Raw genomic sequence first — 22482 nt, forward strand, 5'->3', positions numbered from 1 at the left:
GCACAATGCCATACACAGCCAGGGGTTTAGCTATCAATAGTGCAGCAGGTGCAGTGGCAACTGGGCCCATGGGTGGCCGTTTTTTCTAATAAAACAATGGAGTGGGTGCCAAATGTCCTTATTTTCTCTAGGGCCCCTGGCATCCTTAAAACACGCTTTGTTTTTGTCGTTGCTGTTGTTGGTGTTTTTAAAGTTGCTGTTTTTTTAATATTAGTTCAAGGATATATATATCAATCATGCCACATGGAATACATAAATCAAAGAGGCCAAGTGGATGCCAGCAAAGAAAAGCAAAAAAGCAAAAAAATGAATCACTCTCAACACTACGTGGATCTATGCTTCAATATGTCAAGAGACCAGATGATGGCCAGGGTTCATCAAAAGACACAGGTCCTCGGCCACCAATTGATAACACTGATTCTGATGCTAGAGTTGAAATAGAAGAAAATGAAGCAGAAAAACAAGGAAAGGAAATGGAAATTCAAATGGATTAATTTGAAGCAGAAGAGAGTACTGAAAGTGACTGTAACCACTATACTGTAAATGAGTTGATGAATGAGGTTAAGGGGGGAAATTTGAATATTTTAGATAATGCTTCTTTTTGGAATATACCAGTTCCAGATCATTTGCGGGTTGTAATCATCAAAAGAGGAAGTGCTTTATTCCAGTACAAAGATGGCCCTTTCAGAATTGCGACAAGGCAAAAACCAAAAGCAAAAGGAGATGGTCGCCAGCTATCAAAAGAGTGGCTTTACAAGGTGATGCCAAATGGCAAGAAAGTGTTGCGATCATGGATGGTTTACTCACTCGTCAGTGAGAAATTATATTGTTTTTGCTGCCGACTCTTTGCCGCTAATGCTACAGACACGACATCCAAATTTGTGACTGGGTTTCAGATGTGGTGGAAACTGAGCCCGAATGTGCATAATCATGAGACATCTGAAGAGCACTTACATTGCCTTGAAAAATGGAAAACATTGGCAGAAGGACTTAGACTACACAAAACAATTGACGCCAAAAGTATTGTTTGATGGACATAGAGAAGAAAAAGTGGAGAGACATCTTGCACAGGTTGCTCGATATCACATTGTTTCTTGCCAAGCAGAATCTGGCATTCCGGGGTCATAATAAAGATGAATCTTCATTGAATAAAGGAAACTTTCTTAAAATGGTTGAGATGCTTTCTAAATATGACCCAGTGCTGAAAGAGCACCTAATGAGATTAAAGCGAAGCACATGTAAACTCAAAGCATCAATATCTTATCTTGCACCAAAAACTCAGAATGACTTTATACATGTCATAGCAAATCATGTGAAGGAGAAGCTTGTCATGAATATAAAATCTGCCAGGTATTTTGGGATCATGTTCGATTGCACACCTGACATATCACACACTGACCAAATGTCCGAAGTGATCAGATATGTGAAAATCCAAAATAGGAAAATTGAAGTAAGAGAAGTGTTTCTGGGATTTTTCCCTTTAAAGGGGGAAAAAGCTGTTGACCCCAGTTCTGATATTCTTAAAAATCTGGAAAGTGATGGACTCGACATTATGATGTGCCACGCTCAAGGTTACGATAATGCTACCACGATGGCTGGAATCCATGGGCGTGTACAAGCCATTTTGAAAAGAAAGAACAGGAAAGCTATTTTTAAAAAGATATGTGGACCATTCGCTTAACTTGTGAGGCCAATACTCTTTTGCTGAAAAAGCTTTGTGTGTCACTTTTTTAGAACTCTTGAGGCAATGTTTTCCTTCTTTGTTGCTTCCACTCAACGATGGGATGTTTTAATGGACCACGCTGGAGTCTCAGTGAAAAGACTATCAACAACACGCTGCAATTTCACGTTTCTGTTCTACCTCTACTTTTGGTGTGATGTACTTGAAGAAGTTAATCTTCCACAGCTGTACCTTCAGACTGAGGGCTTAACTCTTGACAAGGTGGTGACAAAGCTAGAGACGCTAAGGCTTTTTCTGTACGAGCAGGGCAATCATCTAGCGGAGCAGGCAATTGAACAGGCGGTTTTAAAATCAGACCAATATGGAATTTCAGTAGAGAGCAGACCCAGGTTCAAGAAGAGGATGACAGGTGAGAAGACAATAGATGCAGGACTAACTCTGCAAGAAGAAAACATGACGGCAATGCTTGAGTGTATTGATCATTTCCATTCTGAACTCCAGATCAGATCAAGAGCCATCAAGGAAGTAGCAGCCATGTTTGAGGCTGTTCAAGCCAAGAGTTTGATATCTGCCACTGAAGAAGAGTTACTGGTGTTGATTCCAAAATTGTCCACTATCTATGATGAGTTATCTGAAGGCGAGCTTTTATTAGAAATACCAAGGCTGAGAAGGCACCTGAAGGCAGCAGAGATAGATCTCGAAGAAGCTAAAGACTGGTCAGTATTTGACGTTTTGAAATTCATAGCTGAATGGGACCTCCTAGAATCTCTCCCATATCTCTCAGTGAGCCTACAATTATTTATTACGATCTGTGTGTCTGTGGCTTTATGTGAGAGGAGTTTTTTATTTATTTTATTTGTTTATTTATTTGCAACGTTTTATATAGCACTGGCTGGACCAGTAGGTATCAGAGAACTTTCCATGTGGATCAGCAAGTTAAAGATTACATAATTACTTCAGTTACATATTCCAAGTATAGACATCAGAGAAAGTTAGAGGGAAGGAAACATAACGGGGAGGAAAAGAAAACAATGTCAGATGTCCGACTGGGCAGGTGACGGCCGAGGGGGTGAACCATAGCCAGACTCCTCTATAGCTGCATAGGACAGCTCCACCGGGCATCGGCCAAGGTTGTTCGGACTCCGCGGTGAGAAACAAACAGTCAGAACACATGCTATTACACAATAACATAAGTTATTTTCGCGTTACGTAGCAAAGACAAAACGTTGCATGTGGAATGGAAGGTAGAGGGGGAAAGGTAAACAGGGTGAAAAGGAATGCAGATAGCGTAAGGCAGATCAGAGGGGAAGGGACTTCAGGGGAAACAAGCAGTCAGAGTGAAAGATAGACAAGACTGTGAAGCATCCTTAAAAACAATACCCGAAGTCCGGCTAGGTTGGTGACGGCCGAGGGGGTGAACCATGGCCAGACTCCTCTGAAGCTACATAGGACAGCTCCACCGGGTAACGGCCAATGTTACTCTGGTTTAGTGGTAATTACACACAGATTCAGTTTTTCACCCACGGTATAACAAGGATAACAGATTTGAATGGTTACATTAGTTAACAGTTGTAAAATCAAACATAGGAGATGAAGTCCTAAGTAGAGGAAGGAAGGAACAAGGGAGGAGAGAAGAAATGCAGGGGGTAGGGAAGTAGATCCGTTCTGGTAGACCGGCAATGAAAGAAAAGTGTCTCATGGGTTCCCAAAAGTTAGAGCAAGCTGGACCATAACCCAGGTGGGGCCACATAGATACTCGGTCCATTGCCAATAACAAATCCCATGCAGGGTCATCTCGGCACCTAATTTGAGATTATTTGTCAGCCCCCAATTGTCAGCCCCCACAGTCTCACTGCAGCCGATTAAGTCTGGTGAGGGGGTAATCCAGCGGCACTGGTTTGGTGTTTCCGGGCCACTCCTAACCAGCACAGAATAGTTGTGTGCAGCCAAATCTGAAGTTCATAAAGACCTATTTGTGATCTGCCATGGGACAGTCAAGGCTTTCTGATCTTACAATATTATCAATTGAAAGTGATTTGGCGAAAGGAGTTGATTTCGATTAAGTAATTAACAAATTTGCAGCTTTAAATGCCAGGAAAGGAAAGTTCTGATTAGTCGAGATTTAATGTGACATTGTAATTTGTACTGTTGCATACTATTCTGGCAGTTGCTGATTGTGCAAACCCAATACAGAACGGTTACAACCTTATCTCCTGTACAGTAAAATTTAAAGTTTAATGTTAAAATTAAAATAAAAAAGTAACATTTTCTATATAGTTCTTACTTCTTAGTTCTTAACTACTTACAATCTTTTACCTCCGACCTTGAATACAATTTTTCTTCTATGGCCTTTGTAAATATAGGACCTAAATTTCGAAAGTTTCTAAGGATTCTATATGGTCCCGTTATTTGGCACTGGCGGACTCGGAGGAGGTCCATCATGGGGTAAGTGGTGAGAGGGTGATACCATGAGTTACCCGCACTGGGTGACACCAACCATAGTGACGCTGCTGCCGGTGTGTGTGGAAGGGATGTCATTCCATTGGCGGGGCACTGGGGGCCTCCGGATAGGGCAGCTACAGCAGTTGGTGGAAGAGAAAAGGGTGCATGAGGGACTCCAGTCACTGAACTTAATCATCCTGCATTTGGGCAGGAATGACATGGTCACTCTGGGTCGTCGGTCGGTCAGGGAGGCTTTGCTGACAGAGTTCGCATGATTGGGGAGAATATTCCCTGGGGCGTGGATCACATTGTCATGCATGACCCCACAGCGGAAATGGGGGCCTGGTGTGAGGTCAAGTGCTTTGAACGTTTCTGTAAGGCGCCTGAATGGAGAATTGGACAAACTGTGTTCAGGGCAAGGCCACCTTTGTCACATAGCTCACAGATTGCTCAGAGGGGACCACATGTTCTATTGCAATGGCGTGCACTTGTCAAACATTGGCACGGACCTTTGGATTGATGGCATTTGGTAATTTGTGCGGAATTTGTTCTGTGGTGGGGTGGGGTGGGCGAAGGACCGGTTGACCCTGGTCGCCCCAGTGGCGGTAAGGAGGCCACACAATTGTCCTTACATTGTTACAAGAGTCCTCCTTCATGCGCCCCAGGCCAGCACTGAGGGGGAGAGATGGTAAGCTCACCGCAGAGAGAATGGAGAGGAGACACCAGCTGGGGGCAAGGGCGCCAGGATACAAGCTAGCGCATGGGGCTGCCGCCCCTGGTTATACCCTACGAGCCCCCTTGGGCAGCCAGATGGTGGAGGGGTGGGTCCCTAGGGTTGTGGACAAGGACCAGATGGCAGTGGCTCACCTCAAGGACGCAGGTGGATTGCGCCTTGCATGTTACTCAGTTGGTGGACAGGAGCCCGAGGACCCCTTAGAGCTGGAGCGATAGAGAACATTCTTTGTATATAAATTAAGTCTGTCATTTCTGCTGATGATTTATGATATGTTTAAATAAAAATGTAAATATGAATTTAGTGATGGAATTTGATAAATCTACATCTTATGGAATGCAAATCTTATTAGTTAGATTGTTTATGTGTGATGGTTTGTAATAAACATGGCCACTTTTACCCAGAGGTCTTGATTTGTGGGTTTCAATGGGGCAGGGACGGGAACAACCTGGGGGGTCAGGGTCCTATGGAAAAGTGTGTACTTTAGGAAAACGCGCAATTAGGGCATGGAAACCCTGGATCCCGGCCATGCCCTCGTGACACTGGGCCCTGGGATTGGACAGCGGACCGGCAGGTATCCCTTCTGGGGCAAGACGTGATGTCACTTCTGGCCGGGACTGGCAGGAGTTGGTGGGGGCCTATTTAGGGCACCTTGCCCAGACCCTCAGCCTCTCTTTTCTCCAGCGCCGGTCCTGGTTACAGTGGACTCCTTGGAATCGACCACCCGCCCATCCCTTAGATTTAGAGTTTGGGAAGGTGTAGGAAGTCGAACTGAGTGGCGGTAAGGAAGCCACACAAATTGCCTTACATTGTTAAGGGAAGTCCTCCTGCATACTCCCTAGGCCAGCACTGAGGGGGAGAGACGGTAAGCTCACCCCAGAGAGAATGGAGATACCGGCGGGGGGCAAGGGCACCAGGTTACAATGTAGGGCATGGGGCTGCGGCCCCTAGTGATACCCTACGAGCCCCCTTGGGTAGCCTGGTGGTGGAGGAGTGGGTCCCTAGGGTCGTGGACAAGAACCAGATGGCAGGGGCTCATCTCTCAATGACGCAGGTGGGTTGCGCCTTGCGTGGTTCTCAGTTAGGGGACGTGAGCTCGAGGGCCCCTTAGTGCTGGAGCAATAGAGAACATTCTTTGTATATAATTTAAGTCTGTCATTTCTGCCGATGATTTATGATATGTTTAAATAAAAAAGTAAATATGAATATAGTGATTGAATTTGATAAATCTATATCTTATGGAATGTGAATCTCATGAGTTGGATTGTCATGTTTATGTGTGATGGTTTGTAATAAACATGGCCACTTTTACCCACAGCTCTTGTAATCAGTTCTTGATTTGTGGGTTCCAATGGGGGCGGAGACGGGAACAACCTGGGGGGTCCGGGTCCTATTCAGGTTACAGTGAGCAGTGTTTAAAGAAAGGGGCGCGGCCAACATTAAAGTGAAAGCAAGTATGAGACATTTTACAAAGTGTAAAAATAAAGAAAGCTTTTGTAGTGTGGCTGCTAATGTGAAAGCGGTGTCACTGTAAATTAAATAAATAAATAAGCGTGGCCACTAAAGTGAAAGAGGACTGTACCCTAAATTAAATAGGGGCTGCCGCTATAGTTAAAGCGGACCGCACTGGAAATAAAAAACATACATGACTCATACCAATATAAAAGGTGGCAGCATGCTGTGATGTCGTGGATGAAATAGATTCAATCATTAAAGAAAATAGTGGTTATCGACTATATAAAGCAGACCGTGTAACAACACAAGTAAAAACTACAGTCGTTATTGGAGGTTAGAAATGCGGACAAGGCGGTACTAAGGAGGGACGACTAAGCCTATTCACGAATGAAAAGCAATGATAAAGGGCAGTAACAGGAGCCAATAGAAAAGATGGGCAGGAAGGGGGCACAGCTATTATGCCATACCTCAATACAGCATGCCTAGGAGAGCAGAGCATGTGCTGCCCAGGCTCCACCTAAGAACCGAGGCCCAGGCTCCATCTAAAAACCGAGAAACAACTAAAGCAGGCACTGGCAAAGCCAATAGTTCTCGTCTCTAGGAATTATTGGCTTTGCCAATGATTTTCAGCCATGCTCTACAGCATGGCTAAAATAATATTAAATAATAGCGCTTCAACGGGCCAGCAATACTGCACTTTTTTATTAAGGAAAGAAACCAAAAAAACTGCGGAGTAAGTTGAGGGACAGGCAAAAGTGGAGAATAGGGAAGCACATGGCCAACGGAGGATGGACAGGAGGGGCTTAAGTAGCAAGCTGAGGGAGGGTAGGAGGGTGCTGGGGAAGAAATCTGACAACTCAAGGTTGGGTAGGAGGGGGTGGGGAAGAAAGCTGACAACTCAAGGTTGGGTGGGAGGGGCTGGCCAGCAAGTTGACAATGCAGGACAGGCTGGGGAGCCAAGTTGACAACGGAAGGTGGGCAGGAGTTATGGGGGGGCCACATGGCAATGAAGGCCGGACAGGAGGGGTTGGGAGAGTAAGCTCACAACGAAGAGTGAGCAGGAGGGGCTCCGACAGCAAATAGCCCATGGAATCTGAGGAAGCGGTGCTTAATTTGAGCCTGTAGATTCTGGTGCTTACCACCGGCACTTAAATGTCAACACAGATATTGACAGTCCACCACATGGTGGCGATGTCTGGTTACTTTTAAGATGAGCACAAGAACAGTTGTTGAATAAAATAATATACATACAAATGACTAATACTTGCCACCCCAATCACTCTTATAGCCTTGGGTGGCCTTAAGTAGTTTGAATTGTCACACTTGTGGGCGTGGGATGGTTAGTAGTTGTGCTTGTATTGTCATTGGCAGCACTAGCAGGGGCAATGGGCCGTGCAAGCTACTGTGGCCTCCTGACAAGGGCCCTGTCACTTTACAAATTAAGTACTGTGTGGAAGCAAACTGGCAATGGTAGGTGGGAGGGGCTGTACCTGAAAGATGATGATAGAATGTGGGATGGAGGCTAAGGCAGCAAGCCGACAATGGAAGGAGGGATGGATCTGGGCCTCAAAGCTGGCAATAAAGGGTGGCAGAGAAGGGTTGGGGCAGCATGCTGGCAATGGAGGGCAGGAGGCAGGCGATGGGCAGCAGCCAATAACAGGGGCGTGAGCACTGAGCTGATAATGAAGGGAAGGTGGGAGATTGCGGGTGAGAGGGGCATGGTAAGCTGAGAATAATTTGTGTACCATAATTGGTTCTCATATGGAACACATCTTGATTTATGCTTCCTTCATTCACAGGCTGTCACCCCCTACTCCCCCATACTTGTCATGATGAAGACCCACCTTGATGTCTTAATTGAGCATAGATTGGGTTGAAACATCGACGATCCCCTATGGTCCAGATTTACCAAGGCTGTGGGTGCAAATGATTGATTAATTTGTATAAAGCAACAGTCATTGTGATTTTCATAATGTTTTGGCCTTCTTTTCCCCTGTACATATTTTAATCACCTTGTATATAATATGTGCACCAAGTTCTATCACTGAGTACTAATGTCACTTTAGCACATATCACCGTAAGCTTTACCTTGCGTTGACAGCCTTGTTTACAAATGTGTGAGTATATATAAATGCTTTTATTTATAGAAAACCACATAATACTCATCAATTTGCGTCACTGTTTTTTGCTATGTGCTCCATGTGTCTAAACATCTCGAATATCATTGTTTGAAGATTGTAGAAAATAACATAGGAAATAATTGCTTACGAAAGAAATATTTTGTATGCCCTACAGAACCATTGTTTTTGTCTATATGAGATTAGAGGATGGGCAGGAGGAAATGGCGCAGCAAGCAGACAACTGAGGGCACTTAGGGACCAGGGCAGAAAGGTGGCAACAAAGAGCTGGTGGGAGGGGCTGGAGCAGCAAGCCGACAAAGGTGGGTGGGTGGACGATGGGGAAGCAAACTGAAAAAGGGCAGCTGTGGCAGAAAATGAACAGGGTGGACAGGCGGTGAACATGGAAGCACACTGTCCATTTCCTTCCCCACCGACTCCCACCAGCTCTTAATTGTTTAAGGAAGGTAGGCAGAAAGGACAGGAAACACAACAACAACAGATGGTGTGTCAATGGAATATATAGATGATGGGCAAGTGGGGGATGGGTAATCAACCAGACAAGTGGATGGTGGAGAAGCAATAATGGCAAGTTAAGGTGGGTGGGGAGGAAGTTAGAAGGACAATGGAAGGAAGGTGAGAAAGATGAACCCGGAGGGCGAAGGGGTGTACATGAGGCAGAGAACTAGAAAACACATACACACTCATTGACTGCTCAATCAAAAAGGAGATAGTAGTACCAGAAAACAAGCCCTGGAAGGACACAAACTTCACCCAGGCGTGAAATGGACCTACCCACAATAAAGGCACCACCCTTGATTTAATCAGAGCTAAAGATATCATACAACTTGATAACATATCACCTTGTGACTGGTCATATCATTACCAAATCTCTTTTTACATCCTTGAAAAGGTACTTGTCAAACAAGGTCAACCTCACAAGACCAAACAGTGGTCTCAAAATCTGAAAGACATCAATGTAAATTATCTAACTTCCATTAGTAATAATCTACTTCCTTCACCCCCTAACATGACTAACCTGGATGACCCTACTGATTATTACATCCACACCATGACAAATATTTTCAACACAATTGCACTGAAGCTACTCGAAGGATGCCAATCAAACAGTCCAAACCCTGGTTAAATTGCTCCCTAAACAAGGCACGATGTAAGCTAAGGCTTATGGAGAAACTCACATTCCATTACAAACGCCAAACAGTTGAGGATGACGAGAAGCTCAAATAACAAACATATCCTTGGTGTGAAAACGGATCACCATAGGGCACAGGTTGACAATGCCATAAAACAGATACAAAAAACGATTTGAAATTATCAAACAACAAGCTAACCGCACAACCAAGCAACTCCCTGCACCCAAGATCTCTTGGCCCAGTGGGAAGGATTTCTCAGCACATTTCATTGAAAATGCTAAAATAATTGAACTTCAACTGCAACTCGCATAAACAAATGTGCAGCATCAGACCCTGCCCACACCATCATCTTGGCTAACCGCAGTAAGAGCCCCTACTTCCTACTCTATAGATTATACTCCAAAAAACAATGCATCATGGAACTCCTTTTTACTACCAGATTTTACTGAGCTGCTCAATACTATGTCTTCATTAAAACCCTCCAATCTCTTCAACGATCCGCTACCCACCAAGTTCTCCTTAGAGCTAAAATCTGCCACTCTCCCACTCTGGTCCTTGATTATCCATGAATCTCTCATGCAGGGTAGGATTCCTGATTGTCTAAAGATGGGACAAGTCACACCCATCCCAAAAAAGCCAAATGCAGAATTGCGGGTCCTAACAAACTTCCGTCCAATTACTAATATCTCCTTTTTTATACAGACAATTAAAACCGCACCATACAAACATCACGCTGAGACTTAATTAAAACAAAGTTAAAAATTGAAAACACATTATAAAAGCAAGCAGTACAAGATGAGTGACCATTCCAAAGCAGCAGTTCTGGTTGATGTCAAGTAGGTAAAGATAGGCCGTTTAGAGCCAGAAGGAAAGTGCAGAGTGCAAAATATCCCAACGTTACAGATACCTGGCTTTCACCAAAGTCCATTTGTGCAATATAAAAGAGAATTTGGGATTGCTTTAACAGCTCTCACGGAACAGTCTCTGAAAGTGCGTTGTTAGACTACAAGGTGATCAGATTTAACCCCTTGAAGCCAAACTTATATTCCTTGTCTATTTCTTGATGCTGTGCTGTGTGCAGTGCGATTGAAGTAATGTCAATAAACTTCTTAACCCTTGCTAGAACTTGAGCAGAATTATTGCTGAAGCACAAATCAAATGCTTCTCTGCAGTGCTTAAGAAACTTGTCCCGATAGACTGGGAGCATAAGGCAGCGACGATCAAGAGCAAGGTGGGGACAACAGCATATCATATGTAGCCAGGACTGTTGTAGATAATGACAAATCCTACACGTTAGCTATCCATTCCTATGAATGTTACCACAAAGTACAGCAAGCCAATTTAGTTGAAATTAAAAATGGATTCCATGCATATCTAGCCAAGTGGAGAGGAAAAGGTATGGTGGATGCCCCTATAACACCAATATTATACTTGATTACAAGAATCAAGACATTCTGCCTGGGAGGATGATTATTTCAGAAATAAGCAGTTTATTTGAAACCACATCCCGATACATTGACAACTTTTTGCAGGAATTTGTGGGTAGTCTCCTGTCCTACATACAGAATACAGGGGGCTTTCTTAGAAGAATCCATGACATACCTTGGGAGGAGCCTTAGGTCTTGATGACATAGGATGTGACTTTGCTGTACCACAGCATCTCCCTTGAGGACGGGCCTAGAGCTATGAAGTATTTTTTAGGACCAATATATCTGTACCTACATTCTGACATGCTCATTAAGATGTCAAGATGGTGCTTAAAAACAATCTTTTTATTGAAAACAGAAATTGGAAGGTGCACTCTTTTTTAGAATCAATGTAGCAGCATAAAGAAATATTCTGTAATTTAGTCCTTTTATTCAATGATTTTCTTAAAACTGGCACACAGCCAAAGCAGTTTCGTTCAGTTATTTATTTGCTTGGTTATTTTGTTTTTCCTACCTCTTTAAGATGGCCGCCAATCTTACATATTATCTCGCTCAGTATGCATACACTACTTCTGATCACATGTCTCATCATGTCACCGGAAAGCCGGCGACGACACTACATCATTCGGAGGACTTTAAATAATGGCACGGCTCTGACAACGGCATTGCTGTGGGTTAACATGCCACTTGCGCTGCCTTCTGCCACCTACGAGGTATGAGTTATGCCGTTTTTTCGATAGACGCCGGTGCTTGGAGCTTTGTTTTTCTGGGTTAACCCGTTTTGTTTTTGGACACCAAATTACGGGTCTGCTGCCCGTATTGGTTTGATTCATAATTCTGGGTCTAAGATAAGTTTGTTTGACTGCACCATTTCCACACATGCAAGGTGCGCCAGTCCCCGCTCTCTTAAGCGCATTGTCATACATAATGGTTCTGCTGCCCGTATTAACATTATGTAAAATTTCCATTTTAAATTAAGTGCGTTTGAATTCACCTATTCGCCATAGGCAAAGCGCACTGGTCCCTGTTCTCTTAAGCGCATTTACTATATAAGTTCAATTGGATATTCCAATGAGTTCCCACTGGCAGATTTGGTCGCTTGATTGATTTTCAGGGCCCATAGTTTTTTGGTTAAATTTAGTTTATGCTGCATTGAGTTTTATTTCATTAATGCCACTTTTTGCATATACTTTTGATTTTGCTTATGGCTACTTCGATAGAGATGTTCTATACTCGGTACAAGTCTAATACGTGAAGATAATAGCACCGGATTAGCATGTTGCGGTATGCTTTCTGATGTTCAATAGAAGGCTGGTTGTCCTGGCGCTGCTTTTAAATTAAAATGTAACATACTTGCTTTCTTGGTTCAAGATAGGCTGGGATCACTTCATCTTTACCTTCTTATGAAGCGTGCAGTTCATTTTAATATATTAACCTCTATTGGACTGACTTTCAGAGGTTCTTGTAATTACGCTATTTTAATGTATTATGTATGAGCTGTTGGTGTGAGGAATTAATTAGGTCTGTTAATCATGGTGCAAATTGAAGTCATATTAGTAGGTTTTACCTTATTTAGGATGCTTTTTACTTTCACTGTTATACTTATCAGATCTTGTAAATTACACATGAAGTCTTGTTATATTAATATCAGGTATTCTCCTATACAGCTCTTGCAACTAAACACTGCATTTTGTACGAAGAAATCTAATAACTTCTGAGACACGTATTACGTCATACGATTTCCTCACATCCACTATAATTGGAATTGTGAGGTGAGTGCACCTAGCATTTTGCATTAGCAAATCCGGCTTTTTTATTTTCCATTTTCCATCTCCCCTCCCAGAATATTTATCCACTAGACAAAACGAGGGAATTTTTCTACAACACAAGATAAAGCACATTTCAAATGAAAGTGCTTTTGAGGTGAGTTGATTGAACCAACAACCTTATGAGGTGCATTCTGAAGGAGTTGCAATTTACATACCCTATTCCCTTATCAGATCAATTTTCCTATGATGAATTTTTTCTCTCTCTCTTCCGTTCTATCTCTTTCAGAACGTATTATTGTACATACCATTCCTTGAGGTTTAATAATCGCCATTTGTGATTGGACACTTGCAATATAGAAGGTGAGAGACATATTAACATTGGGGTATTATTCAAATGGATATAGGTTTGGTAATATATATGTGACTTAATTTCCATACCCCCTCTTTCTGATACAAGCACTGTTGCTACTATATGGAATTGTCCCCGATGGTAGAGCTTTAGAGATTAATATATCCTAGACATTATGCTAACCAATACACGATGCAGTTGAGCGTCAAATATCTATTCGCCAAATTGTGAGCTAATATACATGTTGGTGCATATCTTTTATATGTTTTTAAATGTTTTTATATTTTTTTTATGTTTATCTTTGTGAGTCATGAAATATGTTTCCTTCTTGAGTAATATACATCTCTGATTTTGAGAACTGACATGCGCATTGTTTGTACTTTTTTGAATAACATTTTTAACTACTGTATGAGGATTGTCAAGTTAATTGTCTGTAACTGTTTATATAATTTGGTCTATATAATTTCAAAGTAATTTGTGATTTATTGTAATGGTAGAGTTTTGGACCTTCCAATATTTATTGTGTGATATATATGTGTTCATGTTTTCATTATGTCAACTTTAAGATATGTCTTATTGATGTTGTGTCTTGTCTATAATGTTACAACCCTGACGAAGTTCCCACTGGCAAAGTTTCGGGAACGAAACGCGTTGGCTGTGTGCCAGTTTTAAGAAAATGATTGAATAAAAGCACTAAATTATAGAATATTTCTTTACGCTGCTTCATTAACTCCAAGAAAGAGTGCACCTTCCAATTTCTGTTTTCAATTTGGCATCCATTTTGACACCCCTGGATGGCGGGTGTTGGGAAGAGATTGCACCACCATCTAAATTTTTAGTACTCATGGACTGGATGTGCTTGGCCTACTGTTTGTTCTTTTTCCAACAACAATCTTATTATGTTTGGCAAAGATACCTACAAGCCAGTAAAGGGCAGGGCCATGGGCACCTTCTTTGCCCAGAGTTATGCCAACCTTCACATGGGTTGGTGGGAGGATCAGGTGCTCCGGGTCAAATATGCCAGAGAGTGGTCAGAGATTGTCATTCTTTGGACAAGATTTATAGATGATCTGTTTATCCTGTGGAAAGGCACCCCAGAATCAACCCAGGCATTTGTATCAGAATTAAACATCAATGCCTTGAACCTACATTTCACTTCCACAATCAGCACATCAGAAATTTGCTTACTGTATTTTGAAGTGTTTGTAAAAAATAAAAGATTACACATGAAGACACGTAGGAAACCCACAGCTGGAAATTCCATTTTTCATTCACACATCTTTCATCCAAAGAGAGTGAAGCAGAGCATTCCTTATGCAGAACACCTTCGGATGAAAAGGAACTGCAGTGACTCTACATCCTTGAAGGAAGCGCAGGGGCAACTGTAAGAAAGGTTTATTGAGATAGGGTACAGCTCCCAAGTACTAGAACAAGCCAGGCATAAGGTTGAGAGAATCACCAGAGATTCACTCATATTTTCAAACAGGGAAGAGGATAAGGGTACCAGTGGTGCTATAAAAACAAAGGTAAAGATGAAATGCAAATGATTATAGGGCGCAATGCCTATCATGCTAAGGTGAGAGAGGTAATGACTAGGCATTGGCATCTAATCAAGAGTGATCCCATTTTATGCAGTGTAACATCGCGCAAACCTCGGGCTGACTTTCAGACGTGCTAAATTAATGCGCCAAGAGCTAATTGGGAGTAACCCTGAGGTGACAGAGACAGAAGAATGGTTGCGGGCCAGCCATGGGTTCCTTAGGTGTCTTAAGTGCAAAGCTTGCAAACATGGTCTTAATAAGAGAGAGTACAGTTACAACTGTTGAAGAGTCCATGGAAGATCTTCAACCCCTACAATTGCAGGAGTGAGTATGTTGTATATATTTTACAATACTCTAAATTATATGTGGGGAGCACCATACATATGGCACATGTGCGAATCTTGCAACACAATTGTGACAAAAGCTATCCCATCGCCAGGCATATCAATGACCTGCATGGAGGGAATCTGAATGAATCTTTTACTATGTCATTGATTCCGTCCCCAAAAAATAGAAGAGGTGGGAATAGAGAACTCAAATTAAGGCAACTGGAATCGAAATATATTGTGATGTTAAATACTAAAATACCACATAGCTTGAAATAGAAGTACATATTTAGTAAGGATTCTCCTCTCGAATGATAAAGTAGTAATAATGGATCATATGTGTATATATTGGGAAACCTGGTTACCAATATTAAGCACTTTAGAAGAAAAAGAGGAAAAAAATGAAAAAATTGTAATAGGGGCAAAAAGTGCGTGCGTTTATACAAAAGATTGTGCGGTGTGCCAGATAGAATATAGAATCCATCAAGGGACAGTGGAATTGTTTCTCCTTTTTTTGCATCTTCTCTTAAGTTGACATTATTATAACATTTTAAGAATTGGGTTCTCACTAGATGACATGCAATGGGAGCAAGGGATTGATGTAGGCACTAGCCCGTGATATTTATTTCTCCATAGGTATTTGCCAGTGATGTGTATGAGATTGCTCATGAAACAATATGGAGATATAATATTATGTTCAATCGGATTGAGAGTTATCGCAACATCCCCAATTTTTTTTAATGATCATAGTGGAGGTTTGAATATTTAACTACACCAACAGCACTTTATGAAATCATGGCAGCTTGATTAGAAATGATCAGCATTTTAATGTATCCAATTATGGAAGATTGAGCCATGATAACAAGGTTATCACTATTGCACACCACTAGCACTTTACACTATTGTGATTAGGTTATTTTAATGTATAGTTGTAGTAAATTAAGGTATTACACAGCACGAGCACTTTATATGTATAATATTATATATTGGCTCTCGTGACATTTTATCTCCAGCTGTACAGCCACATGATATTGCAACTTCCTTACCTCCTGTAAAATCGATCAAGAGAAGGAGACTAACCAAATGTGTACTTTACATCCTGACCCAGAAGCCACGTCCTATGTTATAATTCTGCACAATGTCCCAAAATTAAAACCTAACACTACAGAGTTGAGGAGGGAATTACAAAACAAAGTAATTAATGGGATGTCTATTCATATGTCAGGATATAATTATGGTAAGAGTAGGAGGGTTGGGACAAACAAAGAAACAAGGTCAGGGTGACTGTATTGTAGTACATTTTCATTGCCCACTTATGGTTAAACATCTCCTTTGGGATCTTTACAATAGGCAGCATCCCAATGCTGGTATGGGGCAAATATTACTGCTGTTCCTCTGGGTTTTTCTAAAAACCTAATCCAAGAGGCAATAATTGCTTAAAGTATCCTACAAGAATACAAGCAAGGACGGACACCAGGAAAAGTTCAAACAGATTTGCACCCCTTAGAAGTTATGAGGCCTTAGACTGACAACCAAGGCTGCAGGTAGGCGTAAAAGATTCCTCTCGTCTTGTAGAGACCATATTAGCTGGACTAGCAACAAGTATTGAAAGCCCATACTCTACTTGGCAGGGAAAGAAAGTACAGATAATGACCTATAATATAGCTGGAGTAGAAAACAATTTAGACATTATGGAATGGCTTAATTTCCTAAAGTTCTCACATTTGATTTGTCTACAAGAGACGTGGCTTGAAGGAGTCTATGTATCTATAATAACCCCAGCTATCCCTTTGTCTAGTGGAAGAGCAAAAAGGGGGTTAGCAGTATTGATATCAATCTTAATTCTAGTAACACTAACAAAGGTATACACTGGTTCACCTTATTATCAGATTCTGTTCTTACAATTAAAAGATAACCCAGGAATTATACTGATTAATTATAATAATAATAGTTTGAGTCTTCAAAAAGTTTTGTGAAATCAGACTGACAGCATAAAATAGACTTGTTTGTCAGCAGTATTAGGATACCCTATATTTGTATTTGAGTAGGAGATTTTAACATCAGAAAATGCCATGATACTAACAATGAATCATGGAATAATAAAGATTGTTTTGGCAATGGGCAACCACACTTTACACACAATGCATTTGGAGAAATACTGAATGAATTGAGGTTTACTCTTAATATAGAACCAATGACCCAGAGCAAAGGAGAAAATGGCATGGCGTTGCCAACCTTTAGGGTGGGTGGCTATTCCTCAACTATGGACCATATTTTATTTCTAAATATAGCGTGGTAACGGTTGATACATTCAGTGTCAAACCCAGCTCCTTTAGTGATCATCGGCCGTTACTGCTAGTTCTAAATATTAAGACCCAACATGTGAATATGGCACAGCGGACAGAACATATTGGTAGAGCAGGCCAAAATGGGATTAGCTTATAATGGACATGTATTAATGAAACTGCCCTGTTAGAATATATTATTAAAGCTAATAAAAATGATGTTTTTATTTGTACAGAGTGGAACCAACCACTGCAATTTTTTTTTAGCTTTTTGTAAACTTACACAAGCCATTGCAGCCATCTTTAAAATTAACAAACTGAAAATTAAATCTGGTCACCCAGCTAAACTGGGATGGTTTGACTACCAAAATATGTATGCAAACCAAAATCTCAGAAATGCTTTACATGTAACACCAAGGAAAACTGAGAAGGTGAAAAATGAACACTTCTTATACAAAAATGCTCTACAGAATAGAAAACCAGAATTGCATACAGAGGTCTGGGAAGCCCTAGAGTAGGCAGCCAAACTCAGGGATAGCATCTTGTTTTGATAGACTATAAATCAAGCATTTCTCAGAGATTTAAATGATCCCACGATTGAGAATCATGTCCAATCAGAAGACTGGCTGAACCATTATGGTAGAATCTTTCATTCTGATAATAGATCTGTGGTCTCTCTGCATGATGATGTAATTGTGGTTGACCCTCCTATATCACTGCATTTTCCCTTGATAAAGTCAACTGAGCTCTTGAAAAGAGTGCTAATGGGAAGGCCCCATGCCCAGATTAGGTCCCTGTGGATGCTTATACATCACTACCTGCACTCTAGGGGTCCATTCTTACACAAGTATTAAATGCATCCACGAAAGGCTATAATCCAGCCTCTTGGGCCGAAAGCTATATAGTCCTGATTTTTAAAAAAGGGAACAAGGGGGACGCTCAGCGCTATAGGCTAATTTCCCTCCTTGATACATCTGTTACAATTATTGGGAAGGATTTTATTAGAAAGTTTCGAGACTTGGGACATGGCTAATTAGGTGCTTACTGATTCACACCATGGATTCAGAAGTAAACTTGGCACTCTAGAGCAATGCTTAATATTAAACTTGCTCCTGAGTACATATACTATAGCCAAGAAAGGTCACCTGTTAAATGCCTCACTGATTTAGTGAACCACAAAAAGCTGTCGAAGACATTGATAGATATGGGTGCACAACCTGATATTAATATCCTTTTTGTCACACATGTATTGTCATTTAATTACCTGGGTAAGGTATGGTGTAAACGGTCAGTGTACCACAGGGTTCAGCGTTACAAGGGCCATAAGGCAAGAGTGAGTTCTTGCACGCTTTCTATTTTAAGTGTCTAGAAATGGGGTGGATGAGTGCTTACAAAAATTGCCTGTAGGCAATCGCTCAACCCCAATATTTTTTTACAATGATGAAGCGGTATTAATATCTGGGATGGCAAATGGTCTACAACACTTTAATTGACAGATTTACAACATTTATGGAGGGCAAGGACATGAAACTAAACTGAAAAAACCCTATGTTATAACTTGCAGTTCAGCAAAAGCCATTATATTAATGGTCGGGCAACAGTAGAAGTAGAGAGTTTTTCCTACTTGGGGATTCAATCTTACAACTCAGCAGGCTCGGGGAATTCACATTTGAAAATGGGAAGACTGAAATTTATCAGACACTCAGATGTAATATTTTAGATTTACATCTATAATTGGAAATAAACCCATTAGGGAACTGCTGCAACTATACAAAAGTAAATGTATTAATTAGCGTAGTTTATGGGGCCACTTTGTGGGACATGTCTAATTGCAAGGCATTATAAATACTATAATATTATTCAGCTTGCTTCCGTGACCATCCCCTTAGCCCACAGCTAGAGGGACGTTTTGGCAAGTGAGCATCTCAATTTACCAGGATGGTAACGTTTATAGCTTTAAAATGTATCAGTATTATACAAACCCTGCCTAACCTAGACAACAAAGAAACAAAATAACAGCCACCAAAGGAAAGAGTACTAAACAAATTAAAACCCATTAGCATCATATTTTCTCTATCATCCAGTAAGAAAGGGGGCAGGGGACATGGGAAAAGAAAATGGAGCAGTGTGCAGGAAGTATCTACCTAAGCATGGTCTATGAACAAAGAGTCTGCTAGGTTGTATGCAACCATTTTGCTGATCCTGGGGCACAAACGTTAAGACAACCATCAAGTTGGACTGCTGATGTTCCAAAACATCATTCTCTATTGATATTACAAATGTTTCAGCTCAGGGCAATACCAGCAGAACCATTAAAGTACAGTTGTCGGTCTCCAAGGACAATTAACCTGCATTGGTCCAATTGGTACCACACAAGTCTAGTCAGAACAATCCTCTGCTACCAGATTTTGACATTGCGCTACAGTTCCAGTTCCCTGCGCAACGGATTGATACAGAGCGATTTGATCCCTAAACAGATTTTGCTGTTCCTCAATGTGTCAGGGACTGTCCGGAACTATGTCAGGAACACAGTCAGGTACTTGGGCAAGGACTGGGAACGGGGTAGAAAACATACACAGAGGAGTACAGCGCTGCCCAGTATCACAAAGGAAGTCAGAGGAGAAAAAGAGATCCAAAGGGGGAAGCCTGTACAAGTAAACAAGAAGGCTAAGACTCAGAAATGTAAGGGCACTCACAAGGCAATTTAGCATTTAGAATAACTACACCCAGGATGGACGTGTAAGACATATATATATATAATACAACATTAACAATAAAAGCAAGTGTGGGGTACAGCACTCAGGAGCTCCACAAAATAAGACTGAAGCTCAGTAAGTTTCTCACCCACAATTGTTGTTACAGATACTGACTGCAAATATCCACATATAGGATATGCATGCAAAGGCAGGGTCTGTGGAGCTCATACCTATGGTGATGTTATGAATGCAACTCAAAGACAATACTCAAAGTGAACAAGAAACACCACCTAGGTAGTCAGCTGTGCCCACGGATCCTGGCGATCAAACAGGAACACGCAAAGCAGTAACAGAAAGGGGATAGAACTAAACACAAGCACAATAGACACGCAGCTAGCAAGGAGGAGTGCTTAACAGGAAAGGAAGGAAATCACAAGGCACACTTGGCTGAAAGCAGGTAACAAACATACAAGGCAACAGAAGCAAGACAGCAGAATAGAAAGACAGTATACTAGAACTGGAACCAAGGAAATGGGAAGAAAGGCAGGTACTAGAATACTAGAATAGTGCAGGTTCAGGAATCAAGAAAACAAAGTAGCATAGAAGGCAGTGTTGGGCCAGGATCAAGAATTGAGCTAAGGCTCAGGAGTCAAGGTAGCACTGAAGGCAGTGCTAGTTCAGGAACAGGGAATTACTAAAGCTTCAGGAGTCAAGTAGCACTGCAGGCAGTGCTGGTTCAGGAACAGAGAATTACTAAAGCTTCAGGGAAACAGGAAATAGCTACAGCTCAGGAAACAGTGCAAATCAGGAACAAGAAATAGCTGAAGCCCAGGAACACAAACAAAGACTAACTATAGCTCAGGAAACAAGGTAGCACTGCAGGCAGTGCTAATTCAGACACAAGGAATGGCTAAGGCTCAGGAAACAAGGATAGCAAAAGCTCAGGGAGCACTGGAAACAAGGATCGGTCTCACTGGTACAATAACCAACCCTGGACTGAAGGGAGCTGGGGCTTAAACAAGCTCAGAGTAAATACATTCATCAGGTGTGAGCAGGCTAGCATCAGCCAGCCACATGTGTGCTGCATTCCTCCACCCATCCTTGGCCTGCAGGGGTGGAGACGAAGCAGTGAGCAGGGAATTCTGGGTGATGGAGAGTCAAACATGAGCAGGCTGGCTTTCACACAACCTAGCATGGTTTGTGAATGGATGTCAATTCACCCATGGAGTCAGAATGGCTGGAAGTTAAAATATGCATGAAGGGGAGGGTCCAGTAACTTATTATGACACTGGAGAGTCCCACAGTTCAGCCCCCTGGTGGTGGACACAGAAACGCAGGGAGCAAGTTGTGACAGTACACACCCTCCAATGACCCTCTCCTGAAATCAACTGGATTCAAAACCTTTGCTCCTAAGAAGTAAGTCCATTTCCATTGTAGATGTAGTGCAAGATGCCAGTGGACTGCATGAAAACTGTGATGTTCTGGAGGGTTGGATAATAGGCTGTAAAATATCAGCAGTATTGAAAGCAGAACTTGCGTCCAAATCCAGTGACAGGGGCTTAGAAGCCTGAATTAAAAAGTGTTTGAAGTCTTGATGATGGCAGGCTAGAGTAGCACTCTGAAAACAAAGGCAGATTGACTGTAGGGTCAAAAGCAGATAACGAATTGGCAGGAGACACAGAGGTCAAAGGCAAACTGGCTGAAAAAGGAGGTGACAGGAATCAGACCTAAAGTTCTGGCCCTGGAGTAAAACACAAAAGACTCACATGCAGGAGTCTTTGGAGGTAGGTATGAAGGAGACCCAGGCCCTGGAGGCTTACATGTTGAGAGTTGTATCTCTGATGCTGGAGATTCAGCCTCTGAATGTATACGTACTGAGACCTCTGAAGGTTAGCAAACTGAAAACACAGGGTCAAAAAGTAGGCAAGATAGAGGCTCAAGGCCAGAAGGCAGGTAGACTGGAAGCTCCAGTGCTGAAGCCTGGCGGGCTGGAAACGTGAGTGCTGAAGGCAAGGAGCCCGGAAGCTCTAGGTGGGAAGGCAGGGAGCCTTGAAGCTACGGTTCGGAAGGCAGGGAGGCTCCAGTACTAATGGCAGGCAGGCAGCAGGTTCTGGCTCAGATGGCAGGCAGGCTGCAGGCACTGGCTCAGATGGCAGGCAGGCAGGCTGCAGGCACTGGCTCAGATGGCAGGCAGGCAGGCTGCAGGCATTGGCTCAGATGGCAGGCAGGCTCGGGCTCAGATGGCAGGCAGGCAGGCTGCAGGCTTGGGCTCAAATGGCAGGCAGGCAGGCTGCAGGCTTGGGCTCAAATGGCAGGCAGGCAGGCTGCAGGCTTGGGCTCAAATGGCAGGCAGGCTGCAGGCTCGGGCTCAAATGGCAGCCAGGCAGGCTGAGGACTCTAGAGACTCTGAAAGCAGCAGGCTGGTTGAGGAGTCTGGAGACTCTGAAAGAAGACAACCTGATGGCAGAGAGGCACATGGATGACAGACTTTGAAGTCTGGGAATGGC

The sequence above is a fragment of the Lissotriton helveticus genome, chromosome 12 (genome assembly GCF_964261635.1).
Source record: "Lissotriton helveticus chromosome 12, aLisHel1.1, whole genome shotgun sequence".
NCBI classification, from domain to species: domain Eukaryota; kingdom Metazoa; phylum Chordata; class Amphibia; order Caudata; family Salamandridae; genus Lissotriton; species Lissotriton helveticus.